Genomic DNA, 18,841 nt, shown 5'->3' with positions numbered 1-18,841 from the left:
AAGGTCAAAATGATGAAAAAACTGTTAACGGCAACCAGAGAGAAATGCCAGGTCACCTACAAAGGGAAGCCCATCAGACTAACAGCAGACTTCTCAGCAGAAACACTACAAGCAAGAAGAGAGTGGGAGGCCTATATACAACATTCTTAAAGAAAAGAATTTTCAATCAAGAACTTCATATCCAGTCAAACTACGTTTCTTAAGCAAAGGAGAAATAAAATCCTTTACAGACAAACAAATGCTCAGGAATTTCGTTACCACCAGGTCTGCCCTGTGAGAACTCCTGAAAGAAGCACTAAATATGGAAAGGAAAAACCGGTACCAGTCACTGCAAAAACACACCAAAATATAAAGACCAATGACACTGTGAAGAAACTGCATCAACTAGTGTACAAAATAACCAAATAGCATCATGATGACAGTATCAAATTCATACATAACGATACTAACCTTAAATGTAAATGGGCTAAATGCCCCAATTAAAAGACACAGACTGGCGATTCGGTTAAATAAAGGGATGCAGGAAAGTTTACCAAGCAAATGGAAAGCAAAAAAAAAGAAAAAAGAAAAAGAAAAAGCAGGGATTGCAATCCTAATCTCTGATAAAACAGACTTTAAACCAAAAAAGATCAAAAAAGACAAAGAAGGGTATTACATAATGGTAAAGGCAACAATTCAACAAGAAGAGATAACTATTCTGAATATATATATGCAGCCAATACAAGAGGATGCAGAATCATAAAACAAGTTCTTAGACACCTACAAAGACACGAAGACTCCCACACAATAATAGTGGAAAACTTGAACACCCCACTGTCGGTACAAGATAGATGAACAAGACAGAAAATTAACAAGATATTTAGGACTTGAACTCAGCTCTGGATCAAGTGGAACTAATAGACATCTACAGAACTCACTACCCCAAAACAACAGAATATATATTCTTCTCAGTGTCACTTGGCACTTATTCTAAAATCGACCACATAATTGGAAGTAAAACACTCCTCAGCAAATGCAGAACTGAAATCATAACAAACAGTCTCTCAGATCAAAGTGCAATCAAATTAGAACTCAGGATTAAGAAACTCACTCAAAACCACTCAATTCAATGGAAATTGAACAACATGCTCCTGAATGACTCCTGGGTAAATAATGAAATTAAGGCAGAAATCAAGTTCTTTGAAACCAATGAGAACAAAGAGATGACATACCAGAATTTCTGGGACACAGGTACAACAGTGTTAAGAGGGAAATTTATAGCATTAAATGCCCACATCAGAAAGCTAGAAAGATCTTGAATCAACACCTTAAAATCAAAATTAAAAGCACTAGAGAGAAAAGAGCAAACTAATCCAAAAGCTAACAGAAAACAAGAAATAACTAAGATCAGAGAAGAATTGAAGGAAATAGAGACACAAAAAACATTCCAAAAAAATCAACAAATCCAGGAGCTGTTTTTTTGAAAAAATTAATGAAATAGATAGACCGCTAACCAGACTAACAAAGAATAAGACAGAGAAGAATCAAATGGACACAATAAAAAATGATACAGGGGATATCACCACTGACCCCACAGAAATACAAACCACCATCGGAGAATACTATAAGCATCTCTATGTAAATAAAATAGAAAATCTAGTAGAAATGGATAACTTCCTGGACGTATACACCCTACCAAGACTAAACCAGGAAGAAGCTGAATCCCTAAATAGACTAATAACAAGCGCTTAAATTGAGGCAGTAATCAATAGTGTACCAACCAAAAAAAGCCCAGGACCAGATGGATTCACAGCTGAACTCTACCAGAAATACAAAGAGGAACTGGGACCATTCCTTCTGAAATTATTCAAAACAATTGAAAAGGAGGAACTCCTCCGTAACTCATTTTATGAAGCCAACATCATCCTGATACCAAAACCGGGAGGAGACACAACAAAAAAACAAAACTTCAGGCCAATATCCCTGATGAACACTGATGCAAAAATCCTCAGTAAAATACTGGCAAACTGAATCCAGCAGCATATTAACAAACTTGATCCACCACGATCAAGTCAGCTTCATCCTTGGGATGCAAGGCTGGTTCAACATACCCAAATCAATAAATGTAATCTATCACATAAACAGAACCAAAGACAAAAACCACATAATTATTTCAATAGATGCAGAAAAGGCCTTCGGTAAAATTCAACATCCCTTCATGTTAAAAACTCTAGAAAATCTACGTACTGATGGAACATATGTCAAAATAATAAGAGCTATTTATGACAAACTTATAGCCAATATCATATCGAATGGGCAAAAGCTGGAAGCATTCCTTTGAAAACTAGCACAAGACAAGGATGCCCTCTCTCACCACACCTATTCAACATAGTATTGGAAGTTATAGCCAGGGCAATCAGGCAAGGGAAAGAAATAAAGAGTATTCAAATAAAAAGGGAGGAAGTCAAGTTGTCTCTGTTTGTACACCACACGATTTCACATTTAAAAAACTCCATCTCAGCCCAAAAACCACTTGAACTGATAAGCGACTTCAGCCAAGTCTCAGAATATAAAATCAATGTGCAAAGCTCACAAGCATTCCTTTACACCAACAATAGGCAAGCAGAGAGTCAAATCATGAATGAACTCCCATTCACAATCACTACAAAGAGAATAATATACCTAGGAATACAGCTAATAAGGGATATGAAGGACCTCTTCAAGATGAACTACAAACCACTGCTCAAGGAAATAAGAGAGCACATAAACAAATGGAAAAACATTCCATCCTCATGGATAGGAAGATTCAATAGTATGAAAATGGCCATACTGCCCAAAGTAATTCATAGATTCAATGCTATTCCCATCAGACTGCCATTGATATTCTTCACAAAATTAGAAAAAAATACTATCTTAAATTTCATATGGTATCAAAGAAGACCTGGTATAGCCAAAAACAATCCTAAGCAAAAAGAACAAAGCTGGAGGCATCACACTACCTGACTTCAAACTGTACTACAAGACTACAGTAACCAAAACAGCATGGTACTCATGCCAAAACAGACATATAGACCAGTGGATCTGAACCGAGACCTCAGAAATAACACCACACACCTACACTCATCTGATCTTTGACAAACCTGACAAAAACAAGCAATGGAGAAAGGATCTCCTATTCATTAAATGGTGCTGGGAAAACTGAGTAGTCATATGCAGAAAACTGAAACTGGACCCCTTCCTTACACCTTATAAAAAAATTAACTCAAGATGGATTAAAGACTTAAAGGTAAAACCAAAAACTATAAAAACCTATAAGAAAACCTAGGCAATACCATTCAGGACATAGGCATTGGCAAAGACTTCATGACAAAAATGCCAAAAGCAATGGCAACAAAAGCCAGAATTGATTAATGGGATCTAATTAATCTAAAGAGCTTCTGAACAGCAAAATAAACTATCATCAGAGTGAATGGGAAACTTACAGAATGGGAGAAAATTTTGGCAGTTTACCCATCTGACAAATGTCTAGTATCTAGAATTTACAAGGAACTTAAACATATTTACAAGAAAAAGACAAATAACCCCATCAAAAAGTGGGCATAGGACATAAACAGACATTTCTCAAAAGAAGAAATTTATGTTGTCAATAAAAATATGAAAAAAAAAAACTCAACAGCACTGATCATCAGAGAAATGTACATCAAAACTGCAATGAGATACCTTCTCATGCCAGTCAGAATGGCGATTATTAAAAAGTCAAGAAACAATAGTTGCTGGTGAGGTTGTGGAGAAACAGGAATGCTTTTACACTGTTGGTGTGAATGTAAATTAGTTCAACCATTATGGAAGACATATAGCGATTCCTCAAGGATCTAGAACCAGAAATACCATTTGACTCAGTAATACCATTACTGGGTATACACCCAAAGGAATATAAATCATTCTACTATAAAGACACATGCATGCATATGTTTATTGCAGCACTATTTACAATAGCGAAGACATGGAAACAAACCAAATGCCCATCAATGATAGACTGGATAAAAGAAATGTGGTACGTATACACACCATGGAATATTATGCAGCCATAAAAAGGAATGAGATCATGTCCTTTGCAGGGGCACGGATGAAGCTGGAAGCTCTCATCCTCAGCAAACTAACATAGGAACAGAACCAAGCACTGCATGATCTCACTCATAAGTAGGGGTTGAACATTGAGAACACATGGACACAGGGAGGGGTACATCACACACTGGGGCCTGTTGTGGGGTGGGGGCTGAGGGGAAGGAATTTAGAAGATGGGTCAATAGGTGCAGCAAGCCATGATGGCACAAATATACTTATGCAACAAACCTGCACTTCTGCACATGTATCCCACCTCCTTTTTTTTAAGAAATAAAGAAAAAAAGAAATAGGAAAGCAAATCATTTTTAAAAAGTTACTGCTTCATTACAGTTATAAATTTTCATGAAAATCCTAATTTGTATCCTACAAGTAAGCCTCATTTTGTTCTAACTTTGCCTTATGCTTCATTTTAAAGCAACAAGAAACTCTGTGGGAATTCTCTTTTCCCCAAATAGATCTCTCCACTAAGGTACAATGGATGTTAATTTCCAACATTCAACTCACAGTTAATTGTGAGGGTGACTCTTCTGGGGCTTAGTTAAGAAACTGGTCTGTAGTCCCAGCACTTTGGAAGGCCAAGGCGGACAGATCACCTAAGGTCAGGAGTTCGACAGCAGCCTGGCCAACATGGCAAAACCTTGTCGCCACTAAAAATATAAAAATTAGCTGGGCATGGTGGCTACTTGGGAGGCTGAGGCAGGAGAATCACTTGAACCCAAAGGGAGAGGTTGGAGTGAACTGAGATTTCATCATTGCACTCCAGCCTGGGTGACAAGAGTGAAACTCTGTCTCAAAAAAAAAAAAAAGAAAAGAAAGAAAAAGAAAAGAAAAGAAGAGAAAAGAAAAGAAAGAAATTGCAATACTTGCCCTATGCCCAAATTAGTATTGCTTCTCCTCCCCAATATCAACCCCTACAACATAACGATGACATTAAACAATCTGTCTATTCTTCCCAGTAGTTAATAATCTTAATTTCACCATTGTTTTACTACTTCATGTAATTTAGTCTATTTTTAACCTCTTTTCTTGGTAACATTGATGAATATGTATCTTTGGAAGTTAATACTATATACATTTTAAATATATTCCTTCAAATACATTTTAATATCTGCCAGGAATATTCTTCTACTTTATTGTTCTTTTTAAATATTCCCTTATATTGCAATGCACTTGTTATTTTATACAAAAATGAGTACCATTTTGCTGAATTCAAAGTAGCAAAAACAGTAAGAATTTTGAGTCTGACTTGTTTACAATTCCCATCCAAGAACACAGTACATATAACTATTATATTCTTTATGTCACTCAAAACATATTTATACTTCATAGCATTCAACAGAATCTCCTCATCCCAATTTTTAATAAATTAAAGAAAATACATAGAATTCAACATTAAGGTAACAATCCATCAAGGCCAAATAACTTAACTTTATTAAACCATAGATTGGTCATCTAAGGAAATATACTATTATAACACATCTCATGAATAGATAAATAGAAAAATTTTATGGTCACCTCAATAGATGAAAGAGAATTTTTGAAAAACAAATAACCCTCATGAATAAAATATATTTACATAAGTAATGTATGCTATTTATTTTATAGGGTAATGTTAAAAATTATATGCATACAATACTAATACTACATCTCCATGGTGAATTAGTTCATAATAGCAATCTATATATAAATGCACCCACATAAAATTAGAGGAAAGTCCTCCTGGTCATAATGCAATTATTAAATTAATAGAGAATCTTCAACATTTTACAAATTAACACAATTTTTACATTTAATTTTATTAAAAATATTTAATTATAAACATAGACATAAAGAATATAGGCTCCTTAATTATGAAGGGGTAAAAAATAACCAATCCTGAAGAGTAGTTAATTTTTAAAAAAGAATGGAAATAAAACAGAGAAATTAGAATATGAGTCATTTATTTTTGAAAAGACCAAAGATACTATAATCCTAGTTAAAGAATTCTATCCAAGAAAATAGTTGTTTATCTCTGTCCAACAGAAGAGTGTTTCCATCTTTCAAGAAGTTTTCATCACTTTTTATGGCAGTCACTTTTGATACTGTCCAATAATGGGAATAAATCATGCTTTTTCCTGTCCATCGCTGCAGAAAAGCAGAGCTTGTTTTTGCAGCCCCAAAGTTCCCATCCATTGTTGGTACGGCATGCTTCTTTTCATGCTGATAATCCTCATATACAGTGATTTGAAACTGCACATCTCCATCACTTTACATTTACAACTACTCTACAGTTCAGTGTAAAACTGAGACTACCATTTCCAATAATAATATTGATTGATTGATATTCATTCTAAAAAAAGTTTGTAGTAATTTCAGACTGAAAACAATAACTCGTTACCAGAAGTTTTCATAATATCATAATGGAGAACTATTTATAAAAGTCAAATTTTCAATTGATAGTATCACATGTCAAAAGGAAGAAAAAACTGAGTACAAAAAGGATTATTTCCTAAAAAGATCACATGAATAACTGAGAACACCAGTAATTTCTTAAATTTTTGTAAATTACTATCTCAAAGGACTCAAAAATATTAACAATTTCCTCCAATATCACCATAAGGTATATCAGACTTTATGTCCACCCCTGGGATGATTTTCTTACAAAAGACAACAAGATATCTTAAAAACAATTTGAGGCCGGGCGCGGTGGCTCAAGCCTGTAATCCCAGCACTTTGGGAGGCCGAGACGGGCGGATCACGAGGTCAGGAGATCGAGACCATCCTGGCTAACATGGTGAAACCCCGTCTCTACTAAAAAATACAAAAAATTAGCCGGGCGAGGTGGCGGGCGCCTGTAGTCCCAGCTACTCGGGAGGCTGAGGCAGGAGAATGGCGTAAACCCGGGAGGCGGAGCTTGCAGTGAGCTGAGATCTGGCCACTGCACTTCAGCCTGGGCGACAGAGCGAGACTCCGTCTCAAAAAAAAAAAAAAAACAATTTGAAAGTATTTATATATATATATATAGGTGCATGTGTGTTTGTATATATATGTGTGTGTTTCATAAAACCAGATATAAACCGAACTAAGTATGCCAAATTAAAGTTACTTTTATAAATTCAAACCTTATTCTCTTTATATAGAAATAAATAGTATTCAACTATTTTGAAGAAAGTGTGATTATTTTCATATAGAAACTAAAAATAGCAACAGGGAACATTTGGGGTAAATCTTCTGCAATAACAATTCATACATTATTTGAGAAATCATGTATTTTACATAAATACTTTCAAACTTCTGGTAACGAGTTATCGTTGTAAGCCTCTAATCTCTGAGCTGGATACAGACAACTACAAGGCTTTAAGAGATGTCTGCTTCACTAAAGGCAAGAAGTCTGGATCCCTGAATTAATGCATGAAGCAGAACTACCTCTCAACCAGGAATACTAACTTGAATTCTTTGGGAAATTTATTAGGCCCCTTAAATTTTCTCTATTTAAGGTCTAGGGAACTGGGTTGGTATAATCACAAACTTTTCAAATAAAAAAACTAATGACACAGTAACAGAAATCAGACAGCAAAATATGAAATTTTCAGATAAGTCAGCCTGCAACAATTCCAAAGTACATTATAGACCTAAATGCTCAGAAATGTAGGCAACACACCACTCAGATTAATTTGATCCAAATCAATTAGAATGAGACTTTAAAATATATCAATAAAATAACTTCCATAAAGGAGGAAGAAAATTATGTAACAAAGTAGGCAAAAATGAAACAAAAAGTAAGAATGAAAAAATTAACAACTAAAACTAGTGAAGATAAAGATATCTCAATAGATGAGGTAAACTCTTAACTAGGCATAGTCAAAGTGAAAATTCTAAACCTGGAAATTATTGCTGAGATTTAAATATTCAAATATTTAAATATTCAAAAATTATTTTAAAGACAGAGAGGATAAATTGAAAGTTTCCAACAAACACATTTAATAAAAATTCTAGAAATACAGAATAAAAGAAAGCAATCTCTCTCTTTCTATTTCTATTTCTCTGTTTCTCTCTTTCTCAGGTTAAAAACACAGAATGAAAAGCAGTAAAAAAACCCACATCCAGACACATCAGATATAACTAAAAACGAAAAATATAGATTCTATACATAATCTCCCAAAAAATGACAAATTGTCGGCAGATCATTAGCAATAATAGATTCTCATAGATGGGAAAATAACATCTTCAGAATGTTGAATTAAAATCATCATCATCTTGTATTCTACATCCAAATAAACAATCAATGAAGAAGGACAGAAAGAAAAGCTATTCTTAAATATCCATTAAATAAAAATCTTAACTGCTCATAGAACATTATCAAAAGAACTACCAAAAGACATACTTTTGAACCCAAAAGAAAGGAGATAATGATAAACAAAATGAAAGGTACAAAAACTGTTACTATATATTGATGTATCCAACTATTGAAAAAAAAATATATATATATACACACACACATATTAATTTCACTTGTTTAAAAGGTAGAATTAAAATTCTAGGCAGAATTCACATGAAAAGGAGGCATTTCAGTGGGTAACATGGTAAGTAATGTCTGGAAAGAGTACAGAGATAGTGAATAAATTTATGCTCCCATAGAAATGTGTGTAAATTTATTTACATAAATTTGACTTTTTAAATTAAGGACAGCCCTATAGGAATATAAAGTCTTCAAGTTAGCAGAATAAACTATGGACTAAACTTGATATTAAATATGTGTAAATAATTTGCTAAAATTATAATTTCAAGTAGGTTTGCATTTTAACCTCTTTTATAAATCACGACAAAGAACAAACTATAATATATAGGCATGTCTTGTTTTATTGAACTTTACTGCACTTTGCAGATACTGCATTTTCTAAAAACAGAAGGTCTGTGGCAACCTTGCATCAAGCAAGGCTATTGTGCCATTTTTCCAAAAGTGTGTGCTCATTTTCTGTCTCCGTATCAGATTTTGGTAATTTTGGTAATTCTAGCAATATTTCAAACTTTTACATCCTTATTACATGTAATGCAGATCCTATATCATAGGTAACCATAACAGATATTATCAATGATTTTTTATGTTATTTTTGTATGATTGGTGATTTTCAATGTCCCTACCCTTTTTTGGGGGTGTACCATAAACCATACTCACATAAGCCAGAAAACTTAATAAATAAATATGGTGTGTTTCAACTGCTCCACTCACTGGCCATTCTCCTTTCTCTCTCTGTCTCCTTAGGTCTCTGAGACACAACAATATTGAAATTAAGCCAATAACCCTACAATGACCTCTAAATTGTCAAGTGAAAAGAAGAGATACACTTCTCTTACTTAAAATCAAAAGCTAGAAATGATTAAACTTAGTGAGGAAGGCCTTGAAAGCTGAGATAGGTGAAAACTAAGCTTCTTGCACCAGAGTTAGCCAAGTTGTGATTGCAAATAACAAGTTATTCAAGGAATAAAAAGTGCTACTCCAGTGAACACATGAATAACAAAACAAAGCAGCCTTATTGTTGATAAGGAATTTCAGTGATCTGGACAGAAGGTCAAAGCAGTCATAACATTCCCTTAAGCCACAGCCTAATCCAGAATAAGACCCTAAATCTCTTTAATTCCATGAAGGCTGAGTGAGGGGAGGAAGCTGCAAAGTAAAAATTGGAAGCCAACAGCGGTTGGTTCACAAGGTTTAAGGACAAAAGCCATCTTTATAAGATCATGCAAGGTAAAGCAGCAAGTGCTGATGATGTAGAAGCTGCAGTGAGTTATCCAGAAGACCTAGCTAAAATCTTTGATGAAGGTGGCCACACTTAGGGTTTCAATGTAGATGTAACAATCTTATAGTGGAAGAAGATGCCATCTATTACTTTTGTAACTAGAAAGGGGAAGTCACTGACTGGCATCAAAGCTTCAAAGAATAGCCTGGATCTCTTGTTAGGACCTAACGCAGCTTGTGAGTTTAAGTGGAAGTCAATGCCCATTTACATTCTGAAAATCCTAAATCCAGTAAGAATTATGGTAAATCTACTCTGCCCATGCTCTATAAATGGAACAACAAAGACAGTACATCTGTTCACAGCATGGTTTATGGAGAATTTTAAGCCTGCTGTTTAGACCTACTGCTCAGAAAGTAAGATTGCTTTCAAAATAGTACTGATCACTGATGATGCACCTGGTCACCCAAAATCTCTGATGGAGATACATAGGAAGAGTAATGTTGTTTTCACATCTGCTAGCACAACACCCATTCTGTAGTCCATCAATCATAGAGAAATGTCAACTTTCAAGTCTTATGACTTAAGAAATATATTTTCTAAGGCTACAGCTGCCATAGCGATTCCTCCAATGGATCTAGGCAAAGTAAACTGAAAATACTCCGCAAAGAACTCAACACTGTAGATACCATTAAGAACATCCACGATTCATGGGAGGAGGTAAAACAAAATCAACAATCACAGGAGTTTGGAAGAAATTAATACCTACCCTCAAGGATGACGTTGAGGGGTACAAGACTTCAATGCAGAAAATAACTGCAGATGTTGTGGATATAGCAAGAGAAAAAGCAGAAGCAGAGACAAGATACAAATGAATTGCTGCAATGTCATGATAAAACTTGAAAACATCAGGAGGGCCGGGCACGGTGGCTCAAGCCTGTAATCCCAGCACTTTGGGAGGCCGAGACGGGCGGATCACGAGGTCAGGAGATCGAGACCATCCTGGCTAACAAATCTCAGTTACTCGGGAGGCTGAGGCAGGAGAATGGCGTAAACCCGGGAGGCGGAGCTTGCAGTGAGCTGAGACCCGGCCACTGCATTCCAGTCCAGGCGACAGAGCAAGACTCCGGCTCAAAAAAAAAAAAAAAAAAAAAAAAAAAAAAAGAAAACATCAGGAGTTGCCCTTCATGGATGAGCAAAGAAAGTGGTTTCTTGAGACAGAATCTATTCCCAGTAAAGACACTGTGCACATTGCTGAAATGACAGCAAAATGTTTACAATGTTATTTCAACTTAGTTGACAAAGCAGCAGCAGGGTTTGAGAGGACTGACTCCAATTTTGAAAGCTCAACTCTGGGTAAAATGATATCAAGCATCTAGCATGCTACAGAGACATCTTTCATGAAAGAGTCAACTGATGTGGCTAACTTCATTGTTGTGTTATCTGAAGAAATTGCCACAGGTACCAAAACCTTCAGCAACTGCCACCCTAATCTGTCAGCAACCATCAATATCGAGGCAAGATTCTCCACCAGCAAAATGATTGACTTGCTGAAGGCTCAGATGATCGTTAGCAATTTTTTAGCAATACGGTGTTTTTAAATTAAGCATGTACATTGTTTCTAGATACAATGCTATTGTAAACCTAATAGACAATAATACAGTGTAAATATAACTTTTATATTCACTGGAAAATAAAAATATTCATGTGACTTGCGTTACTGCGATATTTGCTTTATTGCTGTAGTCTGGAACTGAACCTGAAATATGTCTGAGGTATGCCTGTAATTATTCAACTTTACCGTTTCTTGCTTGGAAATAATACCTTCTATTTTTAGACTTCTCAGACTTGTTGATTTCATATTCTTCTCAAGATAGATGAAAGTCTGGAATTGCTTCATGAAAAAGCTGCTTTGTTTGGAATTGAAGGTTATAATATAAGAGTTTATATTTAGTGTGTGAAAACCTTTAGAAAGTGAAAATACTACCTGGGCCAATAAATCTGCCTTTTTTTTTTTCTGATCCCAATCTTACCTTTCAGCTTTTCATCATATCCTCAAACCCCCTTATTTAATGTCAGCAAATCCTGGTATCTCAAATTTCTTTATGCTCTCTGCTTGCACAGTCATCTCTGATAACATGATTAGACAGAAGATCATAAACACACAGCATAAATGTTTCTGAACTGCAGCAGAGGACTATGCCATGAAGCCTTAATAACAACACTCTTCAAGAGATCAAATCAATACAATGTCACTAAAGGCCCCGTATATCCCATTCACCTCTGTGAACAAGAATACAATGGTCCGAGAATTGCCACCATCCTTTTCTTCTGAATTTTAATGCGTTACTAGAAAACAAAGTTTTAAGCATATTTCTAGGCAGAAGAAAGGATTTTAATTATGCCTGGTGTTTCACAATTTTCATTTTCATAGACAAATATTATTTTGTTAACTTATACTAAGTGATACCTACAAGCTTAAAGAAGGCATTATTGCTATATATATATATATATATATGTGTGTGTGTGTGTGTGTGAGTGTGTGTGTGTGTATATTCTCAGCAGGTCTAAAATTTTAAACACAAACTAATATCTCTAAGCACAAGTACCACTACCTTAATGAGATTTATCCTAAATTAATGTTTAAGAGGAGCTTATTAGGGATTCATGCCACTTCAGAACTCATATAACTAAACAAAAATTGCATTCAATTTTGCATGTTGTTTCCAATTATTTCTTCCACAGTGCTAAAATAGTCTTAGACATATAAACTGAAAGACCATTTGATGTAAATTAGCATAATACTTTGCCAATCAATGTTATTTTTAAATTCAAAACCTTAGAAAAGTCTGACATTAAGTAGAATAAATTAAAACAATGTTAAATCTCTAACATCAACATGCCCAATATGACAGTCTTAATTATGAACCTATGAAATAAAATTAAAAGTTATGAAGTATCAGTTGAGATTTGAAAGACTAAAATACTACTTATGATGTATAATAAAGCAACCCAAATTATATGTGTTTGCTTTTAAATTTTAGCAAACATGCTAATATAACCTTTCTATCTATTTAAGCCTGGTTCATACAGCAAGAGTAAGAGTCTACCACTATCTTTTGTGCTTCTAGAATTTGGATATAGGTATGCCTTAATAATATTATGCAAAAAAGAATCAAAAATTCAAACATTCGGTAGTACAACTTTTAGGATAAAATATCATAACAAGTTATTAAAATGCAAATAAATATACATCATTCATTAGATATGGAGTATGACTAGATACAGATTTATTCTATTTTAAATCAGCTTATTGTGCCTTAGTTGCATAGCTGACCAAGAGTTCTCAAATTCATTCAAGTAAATTATGAAAATCCCTAAAGCCTCACTGTAATTTTTCCTGTTTATCATCTCTAAAAGCAAAGTTCCAGATGAAATCATATCTATATATCTTTTCATCATCCTCAGCAGCATGAATTTCAAAAGTGATGCTTAAATCCTGCTCCAACAGTGTCCACATTGGACTCCTGAAGAGAAGTAGAAGGCAGAGCAGGCCTAATTAATAATGAGAAACTTAGGGCTCCTGTGCTTTGGGTCTGGTAGGCAGGAAACATTAAAGTATCAAAGTGAGGGCATGGATGTCTAGAATGAGGAAATGAAAGAGTGAGAAAGAATGGGGGCGCCAGGAGCAGTGGCTCACGCCTGTAATCCCAGCACTTTGGGAGGCCGAGGTAGGCAGATCAGGAGGTCAGGAGATTGAGACCATCCTGACCAACAAATCTCAGTTACTCAGGAGGCTGAGGCACGAGAATCGCTTAAACCCAGGAGGCAGAGGTTGCAGTGAGCCGAGATCGCGCCACTGTACTCCAGCCTGGTGACAGAGCGAGACTGTCTTAAAAAAAAAAAAAAGGAATGGGGGATAGGTGGAAGGGAAACACACAAAGGCCAGATTGAGACATATCTGGGCTTTGTTCTCAATCTACCATTAGTTACTACTGTGTGGCCCCAGGAAATTAAACTCTGTTCTTAGTAATTTAGTGTCCTGATTCATAAAATGATGGATAAAAATATTTTCTAAGACCTTCCAGATCTAAAATACAACAACTCTCCCTCAAGAAAATTAACCTATTTCACAGAAATGAGAAGAAACATAGCATTCCACAGGAGCACCAACAGGCTGCACTTTTAACTCCTCAGTGCTTTGTGACCATTCACATCATGTGATTTTTAAGTCCGCTTCTTTTATGGGACAGCCCTAGTGAAACAGATACATGAATAATCAGCACAAATTGTAGCATAGAGGAGGGTGATATTAACTTTGTGAAGACCCAGGGGCATGATGACATTTGTGTTAGGTCTTGAAGAATAAATAAAATTTCATCACAGCAAAAGAAGAAAAGGGTGCAGAAGCAGCTAGGTAAAATATGAAAAAAGGTAAGAGATACAAAAACACATGGATTGTTCAAAAGTTGTAAAAAACAGAATAGTGGACAGAATTTTGCTGAGGTTACAAAAGAACAGGACAAGGTCAAAATGAACAATTCCTTGAATGCTAAGGTGAGTAACTCCTTCTAGTTGATATAACAGAAAGAAAAAAAAAAAAAAACAGAATAATTTCCTGAAATAAAACATACTAAAATTGTTACCAGGATTTAGAAGGTATACAACGTTACCTCAAACATAACAGATGAAGTATTATACATGAGTGAAGCCATCTTAGACATGCAGCTTTGTTAAACCTCCAAATAACTGCAGTTGCATGAGTGACCTCAGCTAAGACAGGAAAAGAATGACCCAGTGAACCAAATCTGGATTTCCAGATTGTAGAAACTATAAGCAAATAATTTGTACAAGATATATGTGTTGCCATAACAAAAAGTTAAAACCTGTGATATTTGCTTTGGGATTGAACAGATGGTAGAGGCTGAAGAATAGCATGGAGACTGTGAGTACAGGCTGGAAGATCAGTAAAGAAATTGTTAATGGGGATACTAAAAGGTCAATACACGTTACGTGATGAGCAATTGGCAATAATCCTGCCAGCGATAGCTTGGAAGAGAGAAAAAGCACTTCATAATGTTGTTGATCAAATTAAAGAGGTTTCCAGACAACTGTTGAAACTAGCAACTAGCACGTGGGCAATTCTTATAAAAAGAGTAGATGACTGAGAGGGCAGGGGTAAGATACTAGTAAGAAAGCCAAAAGACACAGGGAACCAATCACAAGGAGCAGAACTGGGCTCTAATCAAAAAACATTCTCTGCCTCTGTAGTCAGGGACCTTGAAAACACCAGTTACACTTTACAATCACAATAGACCAGTGATTGTTGTGTTCCCTGCCTTTTGGAACGGGAGACTATTTTCCAAGTATCCTGCCCCCGTTCCATATGTGTTGCGTGTGTAGGGAACAATAACTTACTTTTAGGTTCTTAGTTCTGCAGATCAACAGGGATTTTAGCAATGAGACTTCATTTGAATCTGGAACTGATTTCAACATGCTATTTTGGACTTCAACATGATGTCCTAAAGGGATAAACCTTTGGGAGGGTGTGGGGTTTTGTGCATGCCGAAGGGACATTAATCAGGAGAATCTAGAGAGTAGACTGTAAAATAATATATTGCCATGGTGGCAGTCCCCTATAAATACACTTTCAGGTATTCAGTCTTGTGCTGTCTCCTCAGATACTCGTTTTACAGATGGTTATGTGAATAAACTCCCTCTTAAGCCAGCAACTACACTCTGGCAAAGCTTGGGACAGATACTAAATGAGGAGACGCCACATAGAGAAAGGTCCTGGAAGATGAGGGGCTATCTTGGACATTCCAACTCAAGTCAAAGCTCCCAGTGGAATTCAGCTACATGAGTGATGGCTATTTATTGCACATGAAGCAGAACTACCTAGCTGAGCCCTGAAATATAATAAATCATCGTGGTTTTAAGCCAATACATTTTGGGCTGTTTTCTCTCATAGCAATGGATAACAGAAACATATGCCTTATTTATATTTATCTCTACCACTTAAGAAAGTGATTAAGAAACAATAAATGCTCAAAAATATCAATAGTTTGGGGCTGGAAGCAGTGGCTCACCCCTGCAATCACAGCACTTTGGGAGGCCAAGGCAGGAGAATCGCTTGAGCCTAGAAGTTCAAGGTTGCAATGAGCTATGGTCGCATCATTGCACTCCAGCCTGGGTGACAGAATAAGGCCCTGTTTCTAAAAAAAAAAAAAATAGTGTAGATTAATTAATTGTTTTCACAGAATAGATGAGAAGAAAAATAATGATACACTCATTTTTTCTTTTCCTATTATGTATGTGGTCACATTTCTACTCATACTACATTTTTATATAAGTTTGAATTAGTTCGACCTTTTGATTACATGTAATTCAGAGACTTTTTGTGAGATAAGTTATGAATAGATGGCAATAAAAGCATGATAAAATTCTCCTCAGAGGAAAGAAAGGGGCAACATGCAACACCAAGAACACATAAAAGTAAGTACTCTAAAATGAACACTGGTGGTAGTGCACTATATGTATCTTTAAAATTATGTAGTCTCCACATCCACTCTGACATTTCTTTTGTTTGTAAATAGCAATTCATTATATTTAACTAGAATCAGGCATGTTGCTTGTTTTTAATAGTTTTACATGTATTTTATTTTTAGGTGACTATAACCACTACTTTATAAATTTAAAAAAACACCTGATTTTGAGGTTTGTAAGCCATAGATATAGAATTCAAATTTAATCCTTCCAATTTCTGCCATCCGCTACAAGATGACGAACAATTTTCTGTACTGACTCCCTCATGTTTCTGCAATCAGATAAAGGATAATAAAGATAACAAGCCATAAATATACACAAGTAGAAGCTCTAGATAAACAGATGCTGCTTAACATTTGTTCAAAACTATCTTTGCCAAATCACAGAAGAAATTTTAAGGCATATAAATAAGAATAAAATTTCACACCAAGCATATTAAGTAAAACAATATGTAGACATCATGGTTGGTTACTTTAATTCTGTGGTAAATGCCATAAAGGAATACAAATATTTAGTAATAGCAAATCACACAAATTCTTAGATTAAATACGTCTTCAAATATTTAAAAAACTGTATTATTTTTATCAAGTAATGGCTAACTTCTACCTAATTTAAAATACGGTAAAACTGATGTGATTATTACATATATTGCATGCCTGTATCAAAAAAACTACACGGTTTCTCTGTGCAATACATTTTATCCTTAGATCTTATTGTCTTCTCCACTTAAGTGGATAACTATCCATATGTATAAATTTTTCCTTAGTGCACTGATACGGTTTGACTCTGTCCATCCAAATCTCATCTTGAAATTCTGGGGGAGGGGCCTAGTGGGAAGTGATTGAATCATGGGGGTCGACTTCCTTTTTGCTGTTCTCGTGAGAGAGAGTTCTCATGAGATCTGGTTGTTTGAAAGTGTGTGGCATTTCCCCCTTTCTCTCTCTCTCTCTTCCTCTGCCAGGGTAATGCATGCATGCTTCCCCTTCGCCTTCTGTCATGATTGTAAGTTTCCTGAGGCGTTCCAGTAGTGCTTCCTGTTAAGCCTGCAGAACTGTGAGCCATTTAAACCTCTTTCCTTCATAAATAACCAGTCTCAGAAAGTTCTTATAGCAGTATAACAAACTAATACATGCACTTTCCAATGTAAAATATCTTTAGATCCTACCTCCAGGATCATTTATGGTTTAATTTTTCTCCATTATAAATCCTTGTTATAAGTGAACAAAATTTTGATAAACTATAATGATAATCTGTATTAATAAACTTGAATGAAACATAGTTTAATGATTAAAAGTATAGGAAAGCTGATTCATGCTTTGTAAAATATATACTATAGACTTCTCATGCAAATATTAATATTCTCCAGTTACAAAACATAATCATCACTGGCAGCTCCAGTGAAATTTTCAAGAGTCAAGAACCCAAGTGTTTTATAAACAGATAAAACCTTTAAAACTTCACATATATTATGCATAACTCTTATGTGCATACAGATATGTTTTTCTTATTTATTCTCATCCTTTTTAATGAATGTGAATATAACATCAACAAAGAAATCAATAAATTCAAGCTGGTGCTATAGAAAATACCCTCTTAAGAAATTTTCATTGAGAGGGAAATATCTCCAGTATATTACTATTTACCATGAAATAATTTTATTTGTATATTTGTGTTTTGATTATGAGTCCTAAATCTAAACATCATCAAATGTATGCTCTTTATTGGGGGGCATATAAAAATTTTGAATGTATATACTTATTAGGTAAATAAGCCTTCATAAAATGAATTACATAAAAAGTGAAAAATGTTTCATCTTGAAAATAATAGTTACTTCATTGTTATAACAATGTGAAAGGAATAGTTCGAAACCTAACTAGCATTGTGTGATGTTAATATTTCCTGACAATTACATGTTACACAAATACTACTATTAAAATGAAAAGCTAATGTGCTATACGGTGGAAAATTCTATGTAATAATACCAAAGGATTAATTAAGCTCTGATCAGGTCAATATTCAACCACCAAACATCGTATATAACACCTGTATAAACTAGCTTATACATTGTTGAAATAAAATATACATGAACTCCTTTTATTTAAATATAATTCCATTTAAATACAATTCAAGTATTATAATTCAATATGATGGAAATAATTACTGCTGTCTTTAAATGTCATATTTCTATAAACCATACAAATGTGAACACCAGGGAAATCACTATTTTGAATTGCTTCCTGTTGCTGTTGTTGATGCTGCTTTCCTTTATAAAAATTAGGTAGTTACAGCAATTCATATTGTTTAACTACTTTACTGAAAGCATTTTGGCACACTTTCATATACCTTTCCAGGAGAAAAACGACAGCAATTTTTTTATAGTTAATATGAATCAATTTCTTTAGCAATTTATTATCGGGTATAACACTCAAAAATGTATTATTTGAAATAAATGTATAACATTTACTTTTAATAAATCA

The 18,841-nt window shown here is 34.7% G+C and overlaps 1 protein-coding gene across 2 annotated transcripts in view; it reads right to left on the bottom strand.

The window, feature by feature from the left end:
* The window catches only part of EPHA6 (EPH receptor A6), a 952,571-nt gene that overhangs the window by 773,105 nt on the left and 160,625 nt on the right, over positions 1-18,841 (bottom strand). The window lies entirely within an intron of this gene.

The sequence above is a fragment of the Colobus angolensis genome, unplaced genomic scaffold (assembly GCF_000951035.1).
Source record: "Colobus angolensis palliatus isolate OR3802 unplaced genomic scaffold, Cang.pa_1.0 Scaffold73, whole genome shotgun sequence".
NCBI lineage: Eukaryota > Metazoa > Chordata > Mammalia > Primates > Cercopithecidae > Colobus > Colobus angolensis.
This window is presented reverse-complemented; position numbering and strand designations above follow the sequence as displayed.